This window comes from Varanus komodoensis, unplaced genomic scaffold (assembly GCF_004798865.1).
Source record: "Varanus komodoensis strain SLA01 unplaced genomic scaffold, ASM479886v1 scaffold6_2, whole genome shotgun sequence".
Classification (NCBI taxonomy): Eukaryota; Metazoa; Chordata; class Lepidosauria; order Squamata; family Varanidae; genus Varanus; species Varanus komodoensis.
Genome location: NW_025336346.1, coordinates 3,748,033 through 3,775,288, shown reverse-complemented (window position 1 = coordinate 3,775,288; position 27,256 = coordinate 3,748,033).

Sequence of the window (27,256 nt, the reverse complement as noted above, 5' to 3'; positions counted from 1 at the left end):
AATGATCCAGTATTTGGAAACACTATCCTATGAGGAAAGACTGAGAGAACTGGGCATGTTCAGCCTTGAGAAGAGAAGACTGAGTGGGGAAATGATATCCCTCTGTAAGTACCTCAAAGGCTGTCACAAAGAGGAAGGTCAGGATCTCTTCTTGCTGACACTAGAGTGTAGGATGTGGAATAATTAGCTCAAGTTGTGACAACCCAGATTCAGGCTAGATATCAGGAAAAGTTTCCTCAGTGGAACTAGTTGCCTAGAAAAGTCGTGGGCTCTCCCATATTAGAGACATTCAAAAGGAAACTGGACAGTCATTTGAGAGGTATGATGGTATGGTGCTGGAGGTCAGACTAGATGACCCGGGAGACCCCTTCTGACTCGCTCTGTTTCTATGTTTCTATGAATTGGTGGCCTGTAACAGCAGGGGGCTGGACCCGATGGCCTTCTTGGCCCCTTCCAACTCTACTATTCTATGATTATCTGTTAGTAAATATAATGGAAAGGGCTTTTTGAGGCTGGAGGAATGGCAGGGGTTAAAAGCTGGAATTGGCTGGCCGGCTGAGAAGAGCATCAAAGGTCCAGGTGGCTGCAATAAAGACATTTCAGCACAGAGGCCATGCAGGGGGAGGGAAAGGAGTGAAGCCTCGAAAATTTATAGAATCAGATATTCTCTCCAGGATGGATGCCAGGGGGCAGGAAGAGAGAAAAAGAACTATAAAAATGAATGCCTTTGCGGGCCTGGCATTGGGGAGCGGCAAAGGCTGGGAGTTTTCCACGACCCCTGGGGATCAAAGGTTTTGCAGACTTGGGAGGGGATAAAAAGCTTGTGGATGGGCGGGTTGGCATGCCTCGCCTGGAAAGAGACACGGAGGTGGCCCAACTGCCAGTTGCTGAGCAAGACAGTGACCCTGAGGAGACCGGTTTGTGCAATGTGACAGTTTGATAGGTTTTTAGCTTAGTCACTCTTGGTTGTTTTATAGTCTGGGATGGTCAAACGACCCCTAGGAGGGTAAACCTCTGTATTGTTTTGCCTGCCTCATCCCTTTTCCCCCTTTGCCCTACTCCTGAGTAGCTGAAGTTATTTGTATTTTCCTTTGTGTGTATGATTGTATTGTAGTCTAATAGAGACTCTTTCCCTGCAAGTCTTGGGTCAACGTGTGCTAGTCCAGTGCTGCTACTCCATCAAGGGCTGGGTTTTAGTCCTTTCTAAACCTGGGAGCTGCTGGAAGGTGTTTTGGCAGTGTTTTGATGAGGACAGTCTGCCTCACCATTACAGTAAATATGATGCATACAATATTAAGCAGGAATAAAGAACTGGACTGTCTTAATTTGCCTAATTAATGGATTGCCAATTTAGCATCTGAACTGTTATTGGATCTTAGATTTAATCCTATTCAGCAAAACCTCCTCTTTAATGTCTTTTGGCCACCACAATGTCTCTTTAATAAGGGTTTGTCTAAGACACCTTACTTCTAGAGATGTAATGCAGGTAATGTTTCTTTTAATCATATGCTCTGGCAATGTCAGGCATTTGCTTCTTTTGGGGAAGAAGTTATAATATGGATAAATTTTGTATCGGAACACACTGCAATATATAATGATACACATGTCCTCTAAGTTATCTACCTGTTTCCTGGAAGTTAACACGCAGCTGACATAAGTAGGTCCTCCATATTCTTTTGACAGTGAAAGGTCTGATGTTAAACACTGGAACAATAAATGTATAATTCCTATCATGCAATGGACTGATAACCTAATGGCATTTCAGACATTTGAATGGATATTATGTTGTGAGCACATCTCTCCTCTTTCACCTTCCAGTAGACCTAGACAGAAGACTTTTAAAGTACAGTCTTTTATCTCAGCTGCACAGTTTTCTTTTCTTTTCTTTTGTTTTTTTGTGATACAGGGTGTTTCATTAGAAAGTAGTTCTTACATAGCACCAATCAAAGTCATGTTTCCTCTGGTTCATAGGAGAAGTTCTTGCTCAACTTGCTCAAGAGTGGATTCCAAAGTGGACCCCGCTCCTCCCTTCTTTCCCAAAAGGCTTGACTCCATCCTCAGGGAAGTTTGCACTGTTTGTGAGGAAGACAGCAGGAAACTGGATTGGCCTGCTTGCTTGGCTTGATAGTTCACATTCTGAGTCTGAAGTTTCTAAGTGGGAATGCTGCATTTTGAGAGAAAGGAATCCCATCTGTACAGTAGAGTTGCTACTCATGAATAGAGCCTCTCTCTCTCTCTCTCTCTCTCTCTCTCTCTCTCTCTCTCTCTGTGCACTTTTCACATGTATTAAATAAAATGGTTCTTTCCAAATGCATGTAGTTACTTTTGATGTTTTTCTTTTTAATGGTCATTTTTGTTTTGTTGAATTTACAATAAAATTAATAAAACAAACACTACATTTTAATCAATTAATACAATAAAGATGTCTTTCCTTGTTTTAAATGGAATTCCCTACTCATTTTTAATGACTCGCTCAAGGAGGCAGTTAGAATTGTCTCTGTCCCCTGGCATGGTGAACTGGGGGAATGTGGGTCTGTGCTCTGCATAATGAGCATAATGAGCTCCCAGATCCCAGGGAACAGGTTAATCTGGAAAATCTGAGAGAAGCGGAGAGCTTTGTTGACAAGGCATTTAGGGAATTGATCATGGTGTCCCATTCCCAAAATAACAGCTCTTCTGCTATCACACAGAATAAATGTTTGAAGGGTCAAGACAGTCAGTACTTTAAATCTATCTCTAACAGTTACATGTGCCTTTCATTTTTACTGAAGAGTAGGCACAGGGGGCCCGAACTGGACAGGGGCACTACAGTGGAGCTTTTAAGGCCTGGATTGGGTCTCTGAGCTTACTCTAGAGTAAAAATGGGGGAGATGCAGCTGCTGGATGCAGAGTTAATGTCTGTTTTCTCCCACAGGACCTTAGAAGAGTCCCATGAATCATCAAAGACAAATCACTATCACTACATGGAGAATATCGATATTGATTTCTTATTTGATTTGCACTCCACCTTTGTTCCCAAAGTGGCACTCAAGGTGGTTATGAATCACAAAGAAAACTTGATTAAAACAATAATCAAATAAATACCTCAAAATGCAGTTAAAAACACAACAGTAACACAATAAAAACAGTGCTAGGCCCAAAAGACCCAGTGCATGGCAAAGGCCTGCTTGAACAAAAACCTCTTTGCCTGCTGGTGGAACTCCCACCATCCACATTGGAGGTACCATCCAGAGGCATCTGGTGAGCGTAGACTATTCGGACCTTTGGTCTGCTCTAACAGGACTTTCCTGATGCATAAACTCCAAATGACATGCAGAGCAGCCATGCACTTTGTCTCAACTGTTTTCTGGGAAAAAGAAACTTCCAGTGCCCAGGATTGCAGCCAGTGTCCACCATGCCCATCTCCATGCTGTTTGGTGGTGTTTTGCATTGGTCACGTTCTCCATCTGCCCAGGAGCTCTCCTGTGCAAGCCCCACAGATGAGGAGGGGACGGGAGCTGCACAATAGGACTGTTTGGCTGGAGAATTCCCCAGCAGACTCTGATTGCTGCACCTTTGCCAAAAACATCTGACAGGCTACTGCTGTGCCCCCAAGAAAAGGGTGTGTGGGTTTATGCAGGGAGCGAGTCTACTAATATTCTACTTTAGCTTCCTCCGAGTGACAGATTTTCAAGTGTTTGGCCCAGTAGGCAAGCAGCAACTTGGGTATTCTGCCTACCTAGTAATACCTTCCCAGTTGGTTTACTGAGTGATTAAGCATATTCCTCTGCGATATCCAGAACCATTATGCAATGTTAAACAAATGTCACCAAATTGGAAACAGTTGCATGCCCCTAGATGGGACAAAAGAGTCTCATTATGGAAGCAAAATTAATCCTGAGACCTAGGAGGCGTGCAGGAAACAGGCAGTCTCTGCCTTTTATAGAAGGAAAGGAAACCGGAGGGATGCCACATAGCTGATGACACGTTTCACTTGCATAGTTATCCTTCTCTTCAGTGCAGATCCATGAAGACTTCGATGTTGCCATGATCTGAAATTTTAGCTCTCATGGTGCAATGCATGGTTCTGCTCTTACTGTAACTTTACTATATTAGGCTGTGCAAATGAAGGTTGGAAAGGCACATTGGATTTCCTGGCTTGACAGGTAAGAATTCATTTGGAGATGCAGCAAGGGAGAACTTGGCTTAAAGTTTTAGTCACCCAGGGACCCTCAGCTCTGAGGCCTGGAGGCAGTTGCATCGTTAGGTAGGACAGGCAGTATAGCCCTGGTGCATTTGGACCATGGGTGATCAAGCTCAGACTTTTCTTCTCACTTGATTTCCATGTGTAGGATGAGGACATGGAGAAGAGAGTGGCATTGGGGGTTGCCTGCTCCCCAGCCTTTCTTGAATCTGTTACTTCCTTCGTTGACTTCCATATATTTGACATAATGGGACTAGGAAACCTTGGTTGTGTCACAATCCCGATCATGTTTGCTGATGCAATTAAATATGTTCTCTGAGCATGCTCTCACTTGTGGCTGAATACACAGAGGAGTACATGGGGGAAGAATGGAGCCAGTGGAGGATCAGAAATGTTGCTGCAGTTCTCACCTACATGTAAATTTTAACATTTACATGTACATGGAACCAAAATCCTGAGCTGCAAGATTTCTGCAGAACACAGAATACTGACATGCAAATTGGAACATAAGGTATAAGCTGGCATGCAAGTATGCATAAAACTTTCACATATATATATAGGCAACATTGGACCATGACATGCACATTTTATGCATCCATGAAACACGGAACCCAAAGGGAATCTTGCTAGCGATATGGTGTGCACACAGTAGGTTTTTGCTGAAAGCTTTTATTCTAATAGCAAATCACTGCTTATGTATTTCAGGCATTTAGAGTTCAAACACTCTTAACTGAAGTACATTACAAATATTACATTACAAACAATCACTTTTTAAAATAGATTATTCCCAAATATATATGTGTGAAGTTACACCCTATGACAAAGGGTGGTTGTTTACAAAACAATTGGAAAATAAAAACCACACTCAAAAAAGTCAGTAAGACATTAAGAGTAAACTTGAAACCAGAACAACAGTTTCAAAGCCAATGGTAGGAATATTTCTTGACCACTTTGCTGAATGCTGAGAGCATCGGGACTAGGCACAACTCCAAGCAGGGTCAGTTCAGAGATTATAAAATTCATGAATTTAGCCATATCTTAAGAGTATTAATTTTCACTCCAGATATATTTGCATCTACTGCATCATCTAAACTTTCAAAGAGTGTCATTAACTTTTCTTGTTTATTTGACATTTTAGTAGCCCAGATGTGACATTAAAGCAGTTTTCCCTTTCCAGAGTACAGTCCCTATGTCCAGCCAACAACTAGCCTAGGCATTTCTGCTCACAAGCCTTACAACAATCCTTGGATGTTCTGTTTTTGCCTCATCTGTTAGTCTCCAAATAGCCACTTTGCACAGTATCTTACCCAGCTGTTCCCAGTATCCTGGCCTTTGGTTGTTCATGTATTTTGCAGCGCAGGCACAAGAAGTTTATTTTATTTATTTTAACCTTTTCACTGTAGATCATGAGACACTATGGGTGGTGCTGAACAAAATAGATGTGCTTACAGCATGATGCTTATGCTGTATCGTGGATAAGAAGCTATTGTTATGGTAGAATATGGAGAAACAGAATGGTTTCCTATAGGCAAAGGTGTCAGACAGTGGTGTATTTTACCTCCCTATCTGTGCAATCTGTATGTAGAACATAGAACAAGGAAAGAAGGATCAGGTAACCAGAACGGCTTGGGTCCTGATTACCTGAAGGAGCACTTACGTCCATATATGCCCACCCGCTCCTTGAGATCAGCGGGAGAGGCCCTTCTCCGGGAACCCTCCATGAAGGAAATTAGGAGGGTAAGTACTCGGAGGAGGGTTTCTCTGCGGTGGCGCCCAATCTATGGAATGCGCTCCACAGAGAGGTCCGCCTGGTGCCGTCGTTATTTGTTTTTTGGCGCCAGGCGAAGACCTTTTTATTCAAATGTTATTTTAATTGTTAATATTATTTATTCATTTTATTCTTTGGCCAGGGCGACTTAATCTATATTGTTAATTTATATTGTTTTATTGAATTCTATTTATTTATGGTTTGTGAGCCGCCCCGAGGCTTCGGCAAATGGGGCGGCATAGAAGTCCCCTAAATAAATAAATAAATAAATAAATAAATAAATAAATAAATAAATAAATAAATGGATTAGGATCAGAGGAAGAAAGAGTGAAAATTGATGGAAGACACGGCAATAATGTAAGATATGTGGATGATGGCATTTTACTGGCAGAAAGCAGCAATGAATTGAAAGCATGACTGATGAAAGTGAAAGAAGAAAATCCAAACTCAGGACTGCAACTGAATATTAGGAAAACAAAAATCATGGCTACTGAAAAATTACAGACTGTTGATGTCAAAAATGAAGGAATTGAAATTGGGAAAGATTTTGCATACCTTGGCTCAATCACAATTCAAATGGAAACTGCTGCCAAGAAATTAGAAGGAGAAGGCTGAGGTGTGCAAGGACAGCGATGAAAGAAACTAGAAAAGAACATCAAGCACAAGGATGTCTCACTGGAGACTAAGACCGTCCACACTATTGTGTTTGTAATCACTATGAATGCGAGTGAAAGCTGCACAGTGAAAAAAGCCGATAGGAAGAAGATTGATGCATTCAAAACATGGTGCTGGAGGAGAGTTTTGCAAATACTCTGGACCAACAAAAATATAAAGAGGTGGATCCTCGATCAAATCAAGCCAGAGCTTGCTCTGGAAGCAAAAACAAGGCTGTTGTACTTTAGGCAGGGCTCACCAGAGAAGCCAATCGTGGTAGGGAAAGTCGGAGGCAGAAGAAGGGGAAGAGCAACGATGAGATGGACCGATTCCATGAAGGAAGCCTCTGCCTTACGTTTACACGAGCTGAGCGGGGCTGTGAAGGACAGGACCCTTCGGAGGCATTCATTCATGCAGCCATAAATTGGAGACAACTTGATGGCACATCACTGCGACAACCTCACTCCAGTGCACCTGTCCCTCAAGCAGTCGTTCAGCATTATCAAGCTGTCAAAGGCATGCAGCAAAACCCTGGCAAGAAACACACCACACTAACACATCCTATTTCGGGCACAGTGCCTGTTCCCAGACACGTTGCTAAACAGTGTCCTCCGTTTTGGACATTTTGATGTGATGATCATACCCACATAACCTTGACAATCAGCCACTGACTACCAACTACCACATTGGCGCCCTGATAGTAAATTACCATATACTATCCAGAATCCTGGCAATGGACCTGCAAATGCTATATCTGGAAATAGCACAAGACCCAAAGGATGCTATTTGTCTAGGCAGCAAATCCCCTGTGGAGAAGGAAGCAAATTGAATTGGAAAACCTTATTAAACATTGTACTTGATTCTGATCTCATTTGCATCAAATGAATCCAGAAGTAACCAACATGAGCAAAAGGAAAATCAAGTGCACTGATGATACAGTGTACAGTATTAATGTAATTCCACCAAGATTTATTCTTAAGCTATGTCCTAATTATTAATAGCTTTAGGACACCTAAAAATTCCTGCAGAACTGATTGACATATCTGGTACATGTCTTGTGTGTTCGTGTGAAATTCACTAGCTCCTGCATTCATCTCTTGATCAGAAATGTCCTATTCCACTACACCCCATTGCCGATGAAATGATGGCTAACTTTATGCCCCATCTGCTGCTCAGCAAGATCTAGCAGCCAGATCCTAGCTAGATGGACATTTTAAGAGCTCACAGTACTTTTGTCTAAAGTAAAGGGAAACTTGTGTCATCCAGTCCTGGCCCATATGACACGTTTGCAATGCACTGTTGTTATACTACTGGTTGGGAGTATTGGACGTGGTGTGATCAAATAAAGAAAGGAAGCACCTACTCCATTTCAGTTAAGGAATACATTAGTACAGTCAGCCTGCCCTAAAATAATGTCCTCTAGGTGTGTTAAGAGGACCCATGTAATTCCCATCAGCCAGCAGTGGTTGGGAAAGGCAACACTTGTAGTTTAGCAACGCCAAGGAGCTGACTGTTTAAATGGGTAGAAATCTTTATGGTGCCACCCTATTTGTGGAAAATGTAAGGATGAAAAATGGTGTTTGCCTCTCCCATAGGATTTCTGCATGCAGCAGGAGGACGCCAGCAACATGGCTGGCAGCATAGATCTGCCTTCTACAGCATGAGAGGGGGTTCTTGCAGTGCCTGCTTTCCCCTCTTTGCCTTAGCTGCAGTTTGTATAAATTAATACTATATATATCTGGTAGAGTTCTCCCCTGTTTTGGTCAATGTATGATTTCATTGTGTTGTATTGTTTGCAGTCTAATATTGGTTGCACCCCAATTATATCTATCAATAAATAGAGCCATGATAATTTAATTTTGGCATTAGGTTTACTGTGCTTCCATACATATTCCTATGAGGGTTTTTTGTCCTGAGACCCCAGTTTCTTAATTACAGAAGCCCAGAAAAGTTCCTTGCTACTCTGTAGTGAAGGATACTTTTTTCTCATTAACATAAAGATATGGAATTGTGCCTACTCCCAGAATAAAGAGGAGACCCCCGCAACATTGGAAAGAAACGGTGGGACCCAGAGCTTGGCATGCTTAGAGTAATCTTATTGAATCAAAGGAGTTGACTAAGCTATGGCTAACTTAACCCCCCCATTTGGGTCTACTCTTAGCAATATTAAATGTGGATCCAACCCAAAAATAGCACTGGTCCTTAAGAAAAAACAGATTCCATTCCTTCCACACACAAGTGGTGGTGGTGGTTACATTACATTTCTATTTTGCCCATACCCAAAGCTCTCTGGATGGTTGATAACAATTAAGTGACCCATTCATCCAGGCTCAATCCTGCTTAAGCTTCCAAGGTTAGGCAGGGTCAGGCACTTCAGACTATACAGAAACTATGTTACATTGGGTTAGCCAGGACCATAATTTGAGTAAGTTCATGGCAAAGAACATCTGCAGTGGATCAAACTGTGTGGACATCCCTCTCTTCTACCTAGATGAGGGTCACCCCAAACCAGCTCTGAGCACAGGGAGTGCATACCATCTTCAGCAGGTGGCGACTTGTATTTCTAGTGGTCTCTTTTGGAATATTTTCAAGGAAGTAATGCTTTCCAAACTTCTGTTATTGAAACAGCTAGAAAACCCTCTGGGAGCTGTATACCTCATGCACTTGAAGGGAAAATGGTGTTCAGTTCTGGAAAAGAAGTACCAAGGACGCAACATCAGGTTGGTGGGGCAGGGCTGATGGACAGAGGGAGTTTCAGCCCAGGAGGACGGAGCCAGTCAGAGCACTCAGAATGCTAGTGAGCTGCAGAGGGCTGGGGAAGAAAAGGGGAAACATCTAGCGGATGACTCAGAATCAGTCGTGAAGGCTGGAGGAGTTCCCTCTGCCTGGAGTGACAGCAGCTGAATGTATCTTAGGGTTCTTTCTGTAAAAATAGACTTGCATTTCGTTTTACTGTTAACCCTCAGTGTGGGAATGAGCGCGTAGGGAGAAGAACACACACAACTTCAAGGGCAATCTGGGTGAAGGAAGAGGAAGGCGGCCATGAGGGAATTTGGATCGTTACGCTAGCAAGCTGGAGGCTCGTGGGGAGAGGGCAGCGCACAGGCACCTGCTGGGGTGTCTGAGGGATTAGAGAGGGGAGCCTGCTGGAAGGAGCCGAGCTTCTTCTGTGAATCCCACCTGTGAGGCAGGCAGGACACCTGAGGGGGCCATCGTGACCTGACCATGGGGCCTGGACCGGAGGGTTCCTCCCTCAAAGGGGGGGGGGTTGTATGAACTGAGGAAAGATCAAGGTGGCTAAAACACCCAACAAACCCTCTTCTGGGGGTCTCTGTGAATGTGGGACAGGGATGAGGGTGTCACAGTGTGAAGTGGTGGCAACAGTTAATAAGATTAGGGTTGACATTGCCAGCACATTTGGGCGACAGCAAAAGATTGCTGGAAGGGACAAGATGATTCACATCAATGTTCCGGAGTCTTCTCTTGGATCCATGCAATTGCACAAACATGACATATTTTGGGGGGATATGTTGTGCTTATTTTTTTATATAGCATAATTACAAATGAGCTGCTCCTCAGGAATTTACCATTCCTTATCACACTTCTGTAAAGGGCGCTCCAGAGAACAGGGCAGCCTGGGTTGCCAACTTGCAACCAGAAGCAGCCCCGGGGTCCCATCACCATAAGCAGCTAATCACAGTATTTTCCCAGTGGAATTTTACCCGTGAGCTACAATGTCTGCCCGAAGGCCAGGGGAATTACCAAGAAGGCCCTTCAGTGCCCCATTTGGACATTCAAGGCTCTGACCAGGCCCTCCTTCTCTTGCTAGTACAACCTGGGCAGGAGAAAATGCTCCCTGAGTGCCACCTGTCAGTTACAGCAGCTCGTTCAGAATGCAAAATAGGACCTGTGCCACCAAGTCAGTCTGCGGGATTAACCCCAACATCTTGTCTTCTCTAGCGGTCAACAGGATTGGGCACCATGGCAACTTCCCCAACATGGCACTCTTTTTACATCTTGGACTACAGGCTCCATCTGCCCCAGCCAGCATGGTTCCCAGTTTGTGTTGATGGGAATGGTGGCCCAAGGAGGGAAGGCATATGTTTGCATGGAGCTATGAGTTCATTCAGCGCCGTGCAGCAGGCATCCGTGTTCTTTTCCTTGGAGCCTGACCAAATCACTTCACCTTTCAGTGCCTTGCTTTTCTTATCTGTCAAAGAAGGGACATTATTACTTGTTTGCCTATCAGCAAGGGCACAAGTTTTAATTTATCCCTGTTTGTAAAGTGCATACAGATCCTCAGGTGATGGGAATGATTGGCATGTACATGACTCATGAATATTATTTTCTAAGTGGAGCAGCTGTTCAGCAAGTGGCAAGGCTTGCTTTCTTTAGCTTAGAAAAATCACTGCCATTTCCAGATCTTGGTCTACATTTTGAGATTGTGCACATCAGAAGCATTCGATAACTGTGCTTTACATTTTTCTAATATACATCTGCATTTTTAAAACTATTTGACTTCATGTGGGATAAATCAATCATTGCATGCATTAAGGACATGCAAGGGAGCAAAAACATGTTCAGAAGAACGCCAGGAGGCAAGTGCTATAGATGGTGCTATTCCAAAGAACTGGCAGGTTTTAGGGCAAGCTCCACAAACAAAGAGGAGCTGCTTGGGACCTTTATGCAGATTGCATTACATATCTTCAGGTGGCAACTACTGTGGATAATCGTGGCCAAGATAGCACAATGCATGGATTTCACTGACTGGAGCAATTTGTATGGGCCCTGAAGCTGCAGATAACAGTTCTTCATCTCAGGAACATGGCAGAAATTGCTTTCTAATGCGGATATAGTTGTCCTACTAAGTAGGCTACTGTGTTCTTCTGCCAGAAATGGTCTGCATAATTCTGGAGAATGTTTGGAATGTGCAATCAGAATACCTATGCAAAACAGTCTCACCGGGGACTTAAACCCTGCCTGCATAGATTCTGGATAGCAAACTGTGCACTCCTGGATTCTTTTCAAAAATAGGGTTCAGATTTATTTTGGGGCTAAACAAATCAGAATTTTGGAGCGACCCAAGGATATGCAAATGACCTAAATAATTTAGCTGCTTTAGGTAAAAGGATACAACGGTACATTTCCTCTTTCCAAACACCTTTCAACTTCTCCCTGTACTTCCATGTGAATGGTAATGTCTTCCCTTCCCTCACCTAAACTAGGTCCATGCATTACGAAAAGCAACCAAGGGCTGTGGTTTTTTACTTGGACATGCCTGACAGTGATTGGGCACATGGTGGTAGCTCTCCTCCCTTGCACCTCCCCTTCCCTCTCAGTCCTCCAGGTGGCATCCCAGGAGACTCTGTGGGGAGGAGGGAGGCTCCTCTGGCAGCTGTGGCCACAATCTCAGCTTGGCTCGCTGCAGCTGCCCAGCAATCTGGAGCAACAGGGCTCAGGCTCTGCAGTGCAGCAAAGAGGATGAAGGAGCTGATCAAGCACGCTCACCTCCGGCTCCAGAGGGGCCAGCTGGGGCAAGAGGCGGGTGCCTGACCCGCGCTCTGGCGAAATGGGGTATCAGCTGAATGCGTGGCGAAAGGAAGCAGTGCCCCTCAGCTGATTCCCTCTGCTGCTGCCTCCACACAGGCTTGCTTCGCATGCACATGAGTGGGAGGCAGAGAAGCAGCTGGGCAGCAGTGAATGGGGACTGCGCCACTCAGTGGATTTCCTTCTCCCCCCTCTCCGCACATGCCTGTGGGAAGCCCCTCATCCCTGTGAGCAGGAAGGGGGCTCTCTCGCTGCACGCTCTGGCTAGCTGCTTGGCAAGCAACTCTCTGGGTCTGGCTTTTGTACCATGATGAGCTGTACTTTTCAGGTTTAGGTAACACAACAAGCCATTGTGGTACCAGGAAAGCATAGACTAGATCATTGTTTCTCTCCGGGGTTTCTAAAGACCAAACATTCCTTGCCGAAATACCAGGATGGGGTTCAGACAGCACAACAGACCAACAATGGTAAAACAAACAAAACAAAAAGCCCTCTGTGGCTTGTCATGCCATGTGAGTTGCCCATAGTTATTGTCCCTCAAGTACCCAGCCACCCTCAGCCATTCTCTCCCGTTCTCCCTTGTTCCAGGCAGGAGGTTTGCAAAGAACTACTTTAGGCCCATTCAGGAGTATGCAGTGGATAGGATGCAAAAATTCAGGTAGGTAAGCAAACTTTCAGGTGGAGGTTTTTTACTATTAGATGGGCTGGCAATGTGGCCTTTCCATCTTGACCTGTCTCCATGTGTCAGGTTGGATGCTTTCATCAACTGGCCACTAGTCATTAAAAAAAATCCAGGCAGAATGCCTCTAGGAACAATGCTTGATGATGATGTAGTGCAATCCAAGGGGCAGTCCTGGGGGGAAAAGATGTCTGCCCACACAGGCCTTGCTAAACATCATTCCCAGAGGCATTCATGGTTGGAGTTAAAGCACTTAGTCACCAGGTGGCCATGTCCAGCCAAGCTATTGCTTGGAGCAGTGACTTGGCTTTGCTTAAAGTCACCAGATGTATGTACTCCCACAAAGTACTGTGATTTTTATGAAAGTCACATAAATTCTCCTTACATTGTGGATGACAAAGACAAGCATATGTGCCGGTTAGCTGTGAGTGTGTGGGAGGGGGGGCTGCAAGCAGCTTTAATCGCACCCTCTCCCAACAGGCAGCTCCTGGTATAAGCTTAACTACAATGTGGAAGTCAGGATGCTGTGCCTTCCCAGGATCCCTCAGTGTTTCCAAGCAGACATGCCATCAGGTCACTGCAACCTTCAGGTGGTGCTGCCGCATGAACAAAAGTTCTGATGGAAGACCACCTGGAGAAAAGCCTTCATAGCAGTGACTCCATTTCTTTGGAATTCTCTCCCTCCAGAGGCCAGGCAACCACCAACATTGTAGTTTCCAGTCCCCCATGAAAATGCTTTTATTTCCAGAAATCTTCCCGATCTAACCAGCCATTGTTTTATTGATCTTGTTTTTATCTTGTTTTATTCTTTCACCTATTTTATTTTGTGCGGTTCACCACTTCAGAACTCTGTGCTGGAGTATGGAGTGGTATATACATCTTGTAAATAAATAACTAAAGTAATAGTGAAAGACACAGATGGGTGACAATTGAGCCGCACATCGCTTCCACACTCACAGCAGCGGTACCTGGCCTGACCTCGGGGAGCTTTATTGTCCATCGATTATGGTCTCACCAGTGGCTCTGGCAATGTGGGTGAGGTGGGACAAAAATGGTGTATGTTCTGGTCCAGAGCTGCTACCCAAAGAGCAGAACTAAAAGGAACACACACTGCGCACCTCCAGTGAAGGTGGCCATCGTCCGTGTCTGACTCCACACGTACGGAGATGGTGCTTGAATGGCTGCTTGTTTCAACTGAAATGTTCACAACTTCTAACTCTGCAGTATGCAGGACAATAGGTGTTGAAAAGGTACTTGCGAAAAAGAGCATTCAGTAACCATGCATGAGGGCAAGTGAGTGGAAGAAAACCTTTTTTTTTTTTATGTATGCAAATTTCATAGGGAACTCTTTTCTTTCGGCAGGTCTGTTGCTGATTGAGTACTTTTTATTTATTATATTTTTAATTTGTGTGTTCTGTATTGTGTTCTAATTAAAAGTTTCTTTCAATCTTATTTTTAGTCATGTCAAGTGCCATTTTCTGGCAAAAAAGTAGGATATGAATGCATGCATGCATGCATGGAATGCACTCACTGCTTTTGAAAAGAAAAGCCTTAACATTCGATCTTTTTGTTCGGTAGTTACAGAGAGATTATGGGTACGTGTTAAAACAGAAAAGCGCTCTACAGTTCCTACCACTTCCCAGCATAGCCTTGCTGGATGGGTAATGTTGGCAGCTGCTGAACTTCCTTCCGATTAAATATACAGAGGATTGCACTAGATGTGGGGGTGGATGTGGATATGTGAGAGAGTGAGTTTCTATATACATAGAAATGTAACAGATAAATACAACTGGCACCGGAAAAGTTCTTGAGAACGAGACATCATCATATGAACAAACATGCACACGTGCGCATGCGTAGCACCGTTTTCAGGAACGATTCAGGATGGCAGTTCTATTTATTTGTTTATTACATTTCTGTACTACCCGTTAGCCAGTGCTCTCTGGGTATGCACATGCAATACTTAAACCCTTCACATACGATAACATAGTAAAACATAGCACAGAATTCTTAAATTTAAAGCAGAATAAAATCAAAAGGAAAACCAAGGTAAAAGCCAGCAGCACTGATGTGTTTTATAAACCAAATGACCCAGAAGCCTAAGATAACACAAAAGTTAGTTCCAAGAAACTCAGCGTAACTGTACTGTGACAACAGATGTCTTTTCCAGAATCCCTTCCTCTAAGTGCATCTCCCTGCAAAAAAGACTGTTCGTATCTGGTAGGGGAGGGACTGCTGGAGCCCCTGCCCCACCCCACCCCACCCCACCCCCCAAAAGGAACCTGTTGCCCCTTGCAGTTTCATTGTTGGCTGCCAATGGATTGCTAAAGGACACAAATTTACAGGTTGTGGACATGTCAGTCCTCCAATTATACACTTCTTTTCCTTCATCATCTCTTGAAGCCCTCTGCAGTGTTTTAAATCTAACGTAGCTTGATTTAGAAAGCTCTTTGTCTAACTCATCGAACCTCTCAGCCTATCTACAAACGGTGAATCTTCCCAGCCTGTTATTCAGCTTTCTTCAGTTTTTTGAATTTCACCTTTAATCTGTTCTGCTTCCTTATTGGGAAGTTTCAGTCAGAAGCAGCTGCAGGTCCATGGAGCCATCATTACAGCTGCCCCTTTGAGGACCTCCAGCTTAGCTCCAGAAGGCTCAGCCACCACCCCGTGCCTGCTGTTGCTCTGCGGAAGAGGGACAAGCCTTCATCATCCCCACACAGAAGGGGCAGGCTGCCCCCAGGGCAAGCCTTGGGGTATCTTTGCAGCACACACTTTTCTCTGTGTGAGAATGCAACCTTTTCCATGGGGTTATTTTACTTGCTATTATTGCTTTTCTAAAACTTACACTGAATCCTTCTTAGGACTAAAGGAAAGCTCTGTCAGAGCTCATGCATTGGTAATGGAGCTTCAGTGCTTGTGCAGCTTCAGAATATCTAACAAAGTATATCACCAGGTTTGTACTTTAAGCATTTTGGTCAGGTTGGATGTGCCTCTTGGGGTTTAATATTGCGGTTTTTTAAATGTCACATTTTATTGCACATTTCATTAGCTGGCTTTTAAACTGTTTCTTGTAATTTAAAAATATTTTAATTATTAAATGTGGAAACACCATGGCTTTAGTTTTATAGCTGCTTCTGAATAAGAGACTTTGATCACAACTATGAATGTGTGCATGTAAGCTTTTATGTTTTAATATAATAGACCCCTGAAGACCACCAGTTTGATCAAAATGTGTTGTGTATTTGTTCTTGTAATACAGAAGCTTTAGAACAGAATGCTGCTGTTTACTAAGACTCAATTGGAAGCCTGTCAATATATCAATAAAAACCTTAATGTTGAGACTTTTAAAAATACTATTTTACATTCACTGGTTAACTTATTCCAGTTTTCTACCACATCCAAAAATACTATACAGTAGGTACCTGAAAAGCCTCCTTTAGTTCCAGAAATGTCTATATCTGGGTTTTAAGATCTCACTGCCTTTTATTGTGCTTTTTTGAATATCTAGCTCTCTTTTATTTGTTTTTGCTTTTTCTAGAAACTGCACTGGGAGGTTTTATTTTAATTAAGGTGGAGTAGAAAACTCTTTTAGCTAAATAAATAAAAATGGTGGAGAGAGGAATCACATGCAGTGCCCCCCATTTGAACCCCGCATTTGAAGAGTGACACAAGATGTCCTGCTAGGGCTGAATCAGTCTCACCATTAGAGCAAATTCTGGAGCAATCCAAAGGCAAGGTAACAAAACAAGCAAAAGATCAAAGGCAAAGGTTTCCATCTAGTATGGGATCAGGTTAAGACAGGAGGAGTCAAGATAAAAGCAAAAGTCAAAGCATGCTCAAACTGCCATAAACACTCCAGAGTCCAGGAGCAGAGTCAAGCAGGAATCCAAGGTCAGCAGCATGGCTGGACCACAAGGTGAGGCCTGGAAAAGATGTTGCAAGGCACTAGAGCTGAGACATGAAGATGCTCCATCCAGCCCAGGCTAGAAGATGCTGAAGAATCGGAACATGGGTGGCTCCTTGGCATTGCCAGTTTCAGGCAGCTTCTCCCCAGTGGAGTTGAGGAAGATCTCTGTGGCATGACCCAACATCCTCCCCAGCCTCTCGCAGTTCCACTTCAAACTCTTCCCAAACGTCAGCCAACATTCTTAGTTCCTTTCACCCTAGATCTAAAACAGTGTGATTCCACTTCGGTCCACTTTCGCTATGTGTGGAGGAGGCCCTTTGAGTGTGCTGAGGACAAGTCACTGCAGCACTGCAAGAAGGAATGGCCCACTTCTGTCTGTGAGAAGAAGGCACCTCTTCCTGTCACACTTTTGTAGAAGATACAATTGCTGCAGGTACAGCTCCTTTCGCTCCTGCCCAATGAGGAGCACTTCATGGCATTCCTCTGGTAACTCAGATGGTCCTGAAACAGCAATCTTTACAACCTTTTAAAACACTTTCCCCTTGTCACAATTTTCCTGATTTGAGTCAAGGCCCTCCCAAAAGCACAGCATCATGAGTCTATTTCCCAGCATATATTTATACATTAAAATTCTATGTATTGCAATTTATCATTTTATTAGAGACCTCAGGCACAGTGTCTCAAAAAGCAACTTCAGGTCTTTTTCCATGGCCTCATTAATTCAGGAGTATGTTCCTCCTCAAACTACCCCCAGCAAGCAATTCATGTGGAATAACTTGGTCCCATCTCCATCCAATGTTTCTGTTCCTGATGGGTCCTTTCTCCATATGTTTTTGCCTAGCAAATGTAAACTTTGCTGAAGATAAGTTATGCAAAATGAAGCATACATTAGAAATCCATTTCAAAAGCAGGCTTCTTGGGCTCGCATCTGCCTCACCGGGCAAGTGGAGAGAGGCACTAGCAGGGGAAATCCAGTTTGAAGGGGTGGGGTGGGGTGGCGGGGGGTGTCCAACTCTTCCTTCAATTGCCAGTTGTTTCCTGAAAATGTTTCCCTGTCTCTTTTTAATTCTCCTTTTCTGCAACCAAATTCTAAGAAAAGAGAAGCCCAAATATTTTCACATATTCAGTATGCTTTATTACCAAACATGAGCGCATTTTACTGGCAACAACCGTCTATGGTCTTTTCTTTTTCCTTTTCTTTGGGGCGGGGCGGGTAGGTGGAAATGCTGCTTTGATTTGTTGGAAAGAGCTACAATATGAGAGAAGGCAGACCTGGCAATTTTTCTATGTGGGGGAAGGTGCATGAGGGTTCAGGTAGTTCACATCCTGACTGCCTTTTTTGCATGTTCTATGATTAATCCAGTCCTGGTTACCTGGGGATAAAAACTATACTTAATTCTTGAAGAGAGTCTCATTTTGAGTTCATTTGTCTCTATTCACTAATGCCATTAATTCTGCCTATTGATAATATCCTAGATGTAGGTAAAAAGAAAAAAAAACCCTCAATAAGGTCTTTGAATCATTCTTGAAGGGAAGATTTAAATGTAGTATAATCTATGTTAGCATTTGAAATCTCAGGGGCTTCTATTAAAGATGATTTCCCAGTGATTTCCAAATACCTCTCTAAGGAAATCTGAATATAAGAGAACTGCTCGAAGAGATAGGGGGTTGTATTCACAAGGTCACCAATTCCCATGATTTTATCGCATGCCGGAACCCTGGAAATCACGTAACTCAGTACGATCTTGAGCATATCAACTTTCCTGTAAGGAAACTATTTATGTTCTAGAGCTCTTTCAGTGATGAGTAAAAATGAGATGACTAAAAATATCTCGTGATTTTAAAAAGCTGTGGATAGCAGAACCTGCATTTACTATGTCTCTAAATAGGATAATCAAATAGGCTTCTCTATTTCTTTAGATGGATTGAGAAGGAACATGAGGGACTGGAAATACAGTAGACTGGAAGAAAGATAGTCATCTTCAGATTTTATTTATTAAATATCAGGCAGGGTAATTTTATGATCCTTGGGAGAGGATCCCAGAGACTTTGAATGCCCCTTCTGGTGGTGGGAGCGGTCAGAGAATGGATCTTTCCACTGTTTGGCTCTTGCTGAAAGCACTGCAGTAGCTGCTTTCTGAGGTCAGAAAATAACCTTGTAGTTGTCCAAAAGTGGGCACTTTGGTGGGCAGGGAAGGAAGGGGAGAAAAGGGACTGGCATCCCAGCATCCTTGCCAGTCCCTGCCTACAGCCAGTAAGTGAGAAAAACTTCTCCCACGCTGCCTGGCTCTTGTTGGCAGGGTGTAGAATTGAGAGAGGGCTCCAATCTCTAAATTTAGGGGGGCCAGTAACACTGGGCATAGGACCATCATAATTTTTAAAAGACAGTTCCCTACATACTGGTTCACATAGGTTGCCCCACTATTTTTCTGCTGTTTGTAAGCTTATGCAGCTCCAGGTTTGATCTCTAGGAATGCCCAGTAAGAGCCAGAAGAATGAGATGCTCTAATGAACAGAGTCTGTTAGAAATACAACAGGAGATGGGAATGTGTAATAGTCTCCTCCACATAAAAGCTCTCGGCATGTAGAAAACCAACATATCAGGCGGGTGGGGGGGACTCCAGCTTAGTCTCTGCTTATGTTGTTCAGTTTCTACCCAGAGGGAACCTTTCATGTAAGGGAGCCTTACAAATACAATTTCCCCACTTCTAGTTTAGGGTGGGCCAAAATGGCCACGCCCAATTCACCACCTCATTTCCAGGAAGTGAACTGGGGACACTCATCTGGATTTTATGGGGGGGGGTTCAATTTAATCCCCCAAGATATCTCTAAAATGGTTTGAATGGAATGCTTGTCGGGAAAGGGGCTCTGATTTCCAGTGGCGGTGGGGCTTTTTGGCTTTATAATGTTTTGAGATGATGGGAGCCAGAGCGCCATGGCTGCCCCTGCCAGACCATCCTACAGAGCCTTTGGCTTTGCCAGCAGCTGTAAAAATTAGTATAAAAAAGGAGGAAGGGAGAGCATCAAAAACAGAAAGTGAAACTTGGGGAGAGAGTAAAGGCACAAAGTTCCTCCACTTAGTTAGATTGTAAGTCCCCTCCCTCCAACCAAATGATTTCACCTCCCCTTCCCTAAATGAGTCCACATATTCTCTCTTTACTTTGTTTCAGGATTTCATCTGGAAAGCCCCCCCCCCCGCCCCCAAATTCAGCCAAGCCTCCAAAGGGAATCCAAAGGCCCAAATGTACTTCGAAGTGGTACAATCCATTCTCCTTCCTCAGCATTTTGCTTCATTGAAATCCTAACTAAAAGCCACTGTACACACACGTGCAACAGAATGAAGGGTACAATCCTGAATGGGTAGATTGTATCACCTCATATTGTGGTTCAGGCCCCCAGGACCTGCACAAATTTGCATATGCTGTAGCATCTCCCCCTGTGTTTTTCTTAAAGAAATGTAGCTTCTAAAGACAGCCATATTTGTAAAAAGGGCTATGCTGGTAGAGGAGAAGATGGCATTTGATTTCAGAAAGAAACTTCAGGCAGAAATAATATGCAGGATGGGGAAGAAGCGGGAGGTAAAGCACATGGAGGTAGAAAGCTGGCTCATCAGGTATGATGGGGATCACCGGGGCCCTGGACCCTTGTTTCAGCAAGAGCCTGTGAGCAGCTGGGTGGTGGGATGGATGGCCACCTAGAGACTGAGGGCTCCAGACGAAGAAGCATAGAATAGTAGAGTTGGAAGAGGTCAAGAAAGCCGCTGGGGCCAGTCCCTAGCTCACTGTGGCACTCCCTCCCTCTCTGATGGCTGTTCATACTAGTGCGGGAGAGCCCACAACCTCCCTCGGCCATTGGTTCTGTTGTCATACTGCTCTAAAAGGCAGGGAATTTCCTGATATCTAGCCAGAATCTGGCTTACTGTAACTTGAGCCCATTATTCTGTGCCCGGCACTTTGGTGCAATGGAGGAGAATTCCTGGCCTTTCTCTTTGTGAAGGTCTTTCAGGTACTTGATCTAGGACTAGGCTACCATCTAACATTTCCTCTGATGGGAGAGCACATTTTTCATGATTTTCCTTTTAAAAAGACCCTACATGTACAAGGAGGAGGACAACAACAGCAGCAAAGAAAAGAAAGAACATTTAACACATTAAGGGGAATGCTGCTAGTTCAGTGTGCCCCTGTTGTGCTGGTTTTCTGCTTTCAAGAGTTTTTCACACAGGGGAATATTCAACATGTGATTTTTCAGCTGCAATTTGGGCCTGCATGTGTGACTGTGCCCAGATTGGAGGCTACTGAGAGACTGTCTCCTACTGGGGCCAAGTCAGCAATCGTCAAAGCTGCAGTTCTGTGAGCAGAAGCTGTTCGGCTTGCTGCCTCAGCTGCGGTAGCTGATTAATAACAAGCCAAGTGATAGGATTGGGGAAGTTGCTGGAGTAATTAATAAGATAAGTGCAGGTTGCTTTGTGCCTCGCATTCGTTGATAACAAAAGCTTCCTCCCTGTAGGCCCTCTGTGATAAATAAGGAAATAATCATCATCATATTAGTAAAGCTGGTTATAATGGTAGGTAGGCACTGCTTATTTAATAGCAAGAGAGATCAGAAGAGCTGATTTGAGAATGCGAGGCTGATGGCATCTGAGTTTCTTGTCATGAAACAAAGTGGGGAAAAATGGAGTCAGATCAAGAAGGAAGAGAAGTATTTATCGTCAACTGTGAGTTCTTAAGAACTCTTCCAACATTTTCTGTTTATAGATGTGCTTTTTAAAAGAGAATTCTTTATGGAAAAGTTGTGTTGAAATTACATGTTCGTATAACTGTAAAGCTATATATGATATATCTACCTGGCTTTAAGAGCAGCGTGGTACAGTGGTCACTGGGTCACTTTAGGACGATCATTGACTCTCAATGTCAAGGGTTGCTTTGAGAATAAAATGGAGAGGAGGAGGATTATGTCAAATGCCTTAAGTTTATTATAAGAAGGAAAAAGGAGGGATCTAAATATAATAATAAGTAATATAAATTGGATTGATGAATTGGACATGGCCACATTCTAGGAAGGTGCTCACAGATCTCTCTAGAAAAAGCTATGATTTCAAGGGGGGGCAGAGAGACATAGAGGTCAGACCAGACCAGATGTCATGACCCCAGCCAGATAAGCCATAGCTTATTGAGCAGAACGGACCTTGTGTGCCTTCCCTCTCTGGCTTGTAACGCCTGCTCTGAGAAAGCGTGGTTTCAGTGCTGCTTTCAAATCAGGATCTGGTGTTGGTTTGATATCCTGGTTCAGAGGAAGCCTTCAATCGATTTCCTGGGTTGGATCCCACAGGAAACTGTGTTGCAACAAGTCAGAAGACTAGCACTGAAATGGAGCGGGCACAAGGAGCCTGGAAAGGGAGCAGTGAGGCCAAAGTGGGAGTGTACAGGCCAGAGTCTCATCCCCAGGCTGGGGAAGTCACACAATTTAACTTGGGAATTGTAGTGTCATTTCCTTGCATTTGAACTGAGCTTCTACACCATCCAGCTCTACAAGAAGGCGTGAACACCTGAGAACTTCCACAGACAGGAGGATAAAAAATGGGACCCATAAAAAATGCTTTTGCATGCTCATTTAATTACTTGGAAGCCAAGTGATTAATCAACTTTGGTTATTTGCATTGGCGACTTTATCTATTCCAGCGCCTGCTTCTTTAGCAAGTCTAGAGATTTTGTAGCTTAACAGTGACCTCAGAGAGCTTAGCACCACAGCTGACCACTGCGACTGCACACCTATACCAGTTCTAGTGCCAGTGCGGCACAATTGTCTTCTGGGTGACTGTCAGCATAAGTGCCCCATAACTTGTTCTGAGAAGGTCAGACTGTGGCTTTTCAGTATAATGGTAGGTGATCTCGACTCCTCCACCCCCATGTTTTCTGAATAATTGAACAAATCCTGCAATGTAAAAACAAGGAAAAAAAGTGGGAAAACTTCAAATTGGACATCCCCAGCCAATTGGACATCCTTCCCCATCCCCATGCAGTCTACAATGTATTCAGCCAATAGCACAAATGCTTCAGATTTCCTTGGTAGACCTTTAGTGCATTTCTGTACAGACAGGTGTTCAAAGGATGCAGAACATTCCTCTTCCTCCTCTCCCTTCCTGTTGCCATAGTACCCTCATTGATTGATGGCAACTGGACAGCCATCTGGTTGGAGTCCTGCACTGAGCAGGGGGTGGGACTTAATGGTGCTCTGTTCCTTTCCAACCCTACAATTCTATGAGTATGTATGTGTTACATTTTTAACTCATCCTAAAACCAAAGTATCTAGGTGGCGTTCCAAGTAAAACCATAAAATACCAAACAAACAAGCAAATAAACCCCAGGCAAAAGCAAAACTAGAATAGAATTTTTCTGGTTTACATTGGTAGAAAGGAAGAGGAGTGACCTTACCATTGCCTCTTTGGGTAGTGTAAGATGTGTTAGGGAAAGGCACAGTGTTGTGCTTCAGTTGGCCACGCCTTTACCTCACTGCAGAACACCAAGCAGAAGAGAAGAAGTATAGCAGCATATATCCCATTTTTCCCTTTAAGCCAGCTATAGTCCTTGATTTATTTTTACTAGGTGAGTTACAGGGGAATGCCCATTCAGCTAATGGAAGATGATATGGAAATTCTAAGCTGAAGTGGTGTATCCATCAGGCAAGGTGGCAGTCTGAGGCTTTCCTCGTGCTCAACACTTAGTGAAACTTGAATTATTAAGGACACAGTTCAGTTCAGAGGTTCTTAATCCCCCGGACATGGATGATTGCAGGCATTCTAAGCAGGACAAGAGGAATATGGAGGTGAAGGTTGTCTCTGCAATTCTGGCTTGAAAAAAGATTTAGATGGCCAATAGCTATCTTAAGTGTTGCACATCTGAGGAAAGGAGGCTGAGATGCCGCCAGGATACTTTGGCATGAACAAACTGCTCCCTCTCAGTACAAAGTATGCACCAAGGAAGGCGCACCCTCTGTGTTGCCTGGCCTGAGATAAAGTCCTTGTAGGAGTGGTCCGGGTCCCCAGAGAAAGCAATGGTAGTTTGATGCAGCAGACAGCTATGCTCGGGCAGCTGCAGAAAGTGATGAGGTTGCCAGTTTGGCTGGGTATGAGCTGCAGGACATTGGACAGCTCCAAGACTCTCTGCTTGCTCCATGGAGTTCACAGCCAGGCTGAGCAGGCCCTACATCCCCAAGAGAAGGGGCAGCTGCAAAATAAGGACAGGACTTTTGCTCAGAGCACTGCACTCACGAGGCATTCAGGGACCTGTTTGGTAATTCTAGTGAGCAGAGAAGGGTGACTCTGGTCTCCTGGCCAGGCATTTAGGGAACTCTGACAGATTCATGGAAGCAGCGAAGGGCTGCTGGCTTCAGAATCTGAGTCCAGGGGGACTGTGTCCTGTCCCCCAAACCTGACTCTGCCCAGACTGGGTTACTGTTTCATCCAGACCCCATGAAGCCTTCATGTCTGCCACACTGGTACCTTGGTCTGCATGCAGTCAATGCATGGGGCCTCCCTGGTATGGAATCTGTGTCTGTCCTGCCAAGTGGGGCAGAAACTTCTGGGTTAAAGTTAGCTATGGCACCAGACAAGAACCATATATTTGCAGTGGATTAAAAAAAAGGAATAAAACTTAGGGACAACTTTGCTTGCCCATGACTCTGGATTTTGGTACGCAGAATAAATGGCCAGGAATAAAATAGGATTTTTAAAAAGAGGGGAGAGGGAGTAAAATGATACAAATGATGCTGTTTGACAGCTGTTCATTTACTGAAAATATTTTATAAAATTGTAAGTGCTTTTAAAATAATCTAATTTATATGGAATATTTCTTACTAATTGAACCTGTCTCCTATCTTTATTAAATAGAAAGATTTTTCAGAATTACATTTGACAGTTCAGGAGTTATTCCTCTCAGGAGCTCTTTGGCTGTTAGGCATAGGAATTTTCATAAGGCAAATTATTATTATCACGTAAAAATATGTTATGAGGAAACTCAAAAAGGGATTTGTCATGGTACTAGGTATTGCTCCTTTTGAAATGGCCCCTCTTCAAAAACTCTTGGGTTTGTTTAGCCTGCAGTGTTTTCATTTATTTTCCCAGCTTTCTCTAGAAGTAGAAAGTCTGAAAAATGAAGGTGTTCCAAGAACAATTGTTCTCTAAACACTTAATACTACTGTGACAGTCCTGTATATCACCAAAGATTTAACTTTAGAACTCTACATAAGTTAGAGGAATAAACCTTATTTCCAATTAGCTGGGGCTGGAGACAGATTAATTGGCGAATTCAAAAGCACAATCTGACTATGTGCATGTTAATATGTCTGAGGCATGCCTGGGACTTGTCACACATGAAGAATGTTTGCATGGATGTCACCTCTGGGTAGGAACTTGTTTACGCCCTGCTTTCACATCAGATGTGAGGAATACACACACCTATTTCTCTCCTGAGCAACCTACAGGGTTCCATTGCCAATCATGGCTTCCAGTGCTGTGTATGCATTTACCATTTCTTGCACTCTACATATGGAGCAGAGACCATTTGGAAGAGTTTGAATGGAAGCTGCATCTGTACAATAAATTCTTCCTGTGTAAATCAAACCTTAGTGGTACTCTGGAGATGCCTATGTCTGACCACATGGAATTAGATAAAATTAAATAGCAATTGGATAAGCCCCACACTGTCTAGACATTTATATTCTGCTGCCCCATAACTAAATCTGTCTGTGTGCTGGAGAGTACATTTAAAATATACAGTGCAAATACTAAAAGAGAAGATAAAAATGGTGCAGAATAAGCCCAAGTTAAAACCTGGAGCAGAATGCAGTACCAAAAGTGCAAAAAAAAAAAATGTCTGGGGGAATTAATGGCAACAAAGACCATAATGTAAGCACCAGGCAAGACTCTCTGGGGAAAGCATTCCACACACAGGCTGTTGTCACTGAAAAGGCTGTCTCACTTCCAGCTACCCACATTGTGTCATTTAGTGGGAACACCTGGAAGAGGGGCTCAGATCCGGACCTCATTATCCAGGCGGCTAAAGACAGGAGGAGCTGTTGCTTCAGATAAATTGGCTCTAAGCTATTACATGGCAGGGAAGATGATCCATTCACTAAGGCACTAGAAATCCCTCTCTCCTCTTCAACAGGAACTGAAGTACCAACTGTATCCAGCAGTAATTGTCCCCAAGCTTGGAAAAAGTAGCTGATGACTGATTAAGCACCACAGTTAATGCTCTAATAATACTCAGAGTGAATATTGGGTTCCTTTCCCCTCTCCCTCACCATCTTTTTCTCTTTGGAATCTGGAGCAAGTCCATCCTAAAAGGCATTCCAGATCTGTCTGCATGTGGTGTTTTGCGGCAGGGGGAAGGAACAGGACAGATGGAGTGGGGCTAATATATAAAATTGTTCTCATTAGGATGCCATCATCCAAATTCCTCTGGAGGCTTGTGGTCAGGATTTGTTTCTGTTGGTAGGGTGCTATCAGACTGCGGCTATTTTTTAACCTGATTGTTCTGTTAATACCACACACAGATGCTGGAAGGAAAAGGTGAGACAATTCCAGGATAGTAAATGGGGGACATGTATAGGATTCTCCCATTTATTCTGGTAAGACAGAAGAGAGCATTTAATTATTCAATTACAGTTTTGAGTTGTGTGCACGCATGGATGCACTGGAATACTTAGACAATCTGTTTATCTACGTATCATCCCTCCAGGGTAGGCGACTGTTCTCTGAGTATGACGTGGTGGTAATGTCCTTCAACTTAACCAAATATCTATGTGGCCCTACCCTGGCTAGGATACCTGGAACAGGCCTGGCTATAACTCTTAATTCTTCACCTTGGTTTGAACTCATAAAGCATTCATGCCCTTTTCTTTGTCTTGTATTGCTTCTAAAATACTCTCTCCCTCCTGTCCATATGCAACATGATGAAAGAGTAAAGGAGTGAGCTTTTCTCCAAAACTTAAATCCCATTTTGTTCATGCTGTTTTAAAAGGAACTTCCTATTTTAGCAGCAAAACATCCACTTGCTCACTTTACAAAGCACTTATTCTATATGTATAGCACTTCTTACATGGTTTTCTAGGATTTTATCTTTTGCATTCCCAGCTCTGATCCTTTCAACATTTTTGTGGAATTATTTTATGTCTTTTGAAGATTAACTGGAGCATTTAATGTGTTGGAATAAAATCAAATGGATTTTAATTAGGACAAAAAGCAGGTTGATTCCAACTTCTGGGAAAAAAATGTAGGGTTATTAAAACAGGGCTCATGAGAGTCCAGGGTTTCTGTTCCATGGGACATGGAAGCACAAAAAGGAAAGTTGTTGCAGATGTCTAGGAGTCTAGAACTGGATTTTATTCCACAAGTTTCTGCTTTCACCCTTGGCTAAGACACTGACTGTTTTAAGTCTCTCAAGTTGTACACTTGTGCTGTAATCAGTCCAAATTGCTCAGCTTCAGCAAGAACCCAATGGGGGGCAACAAGTTTACCTC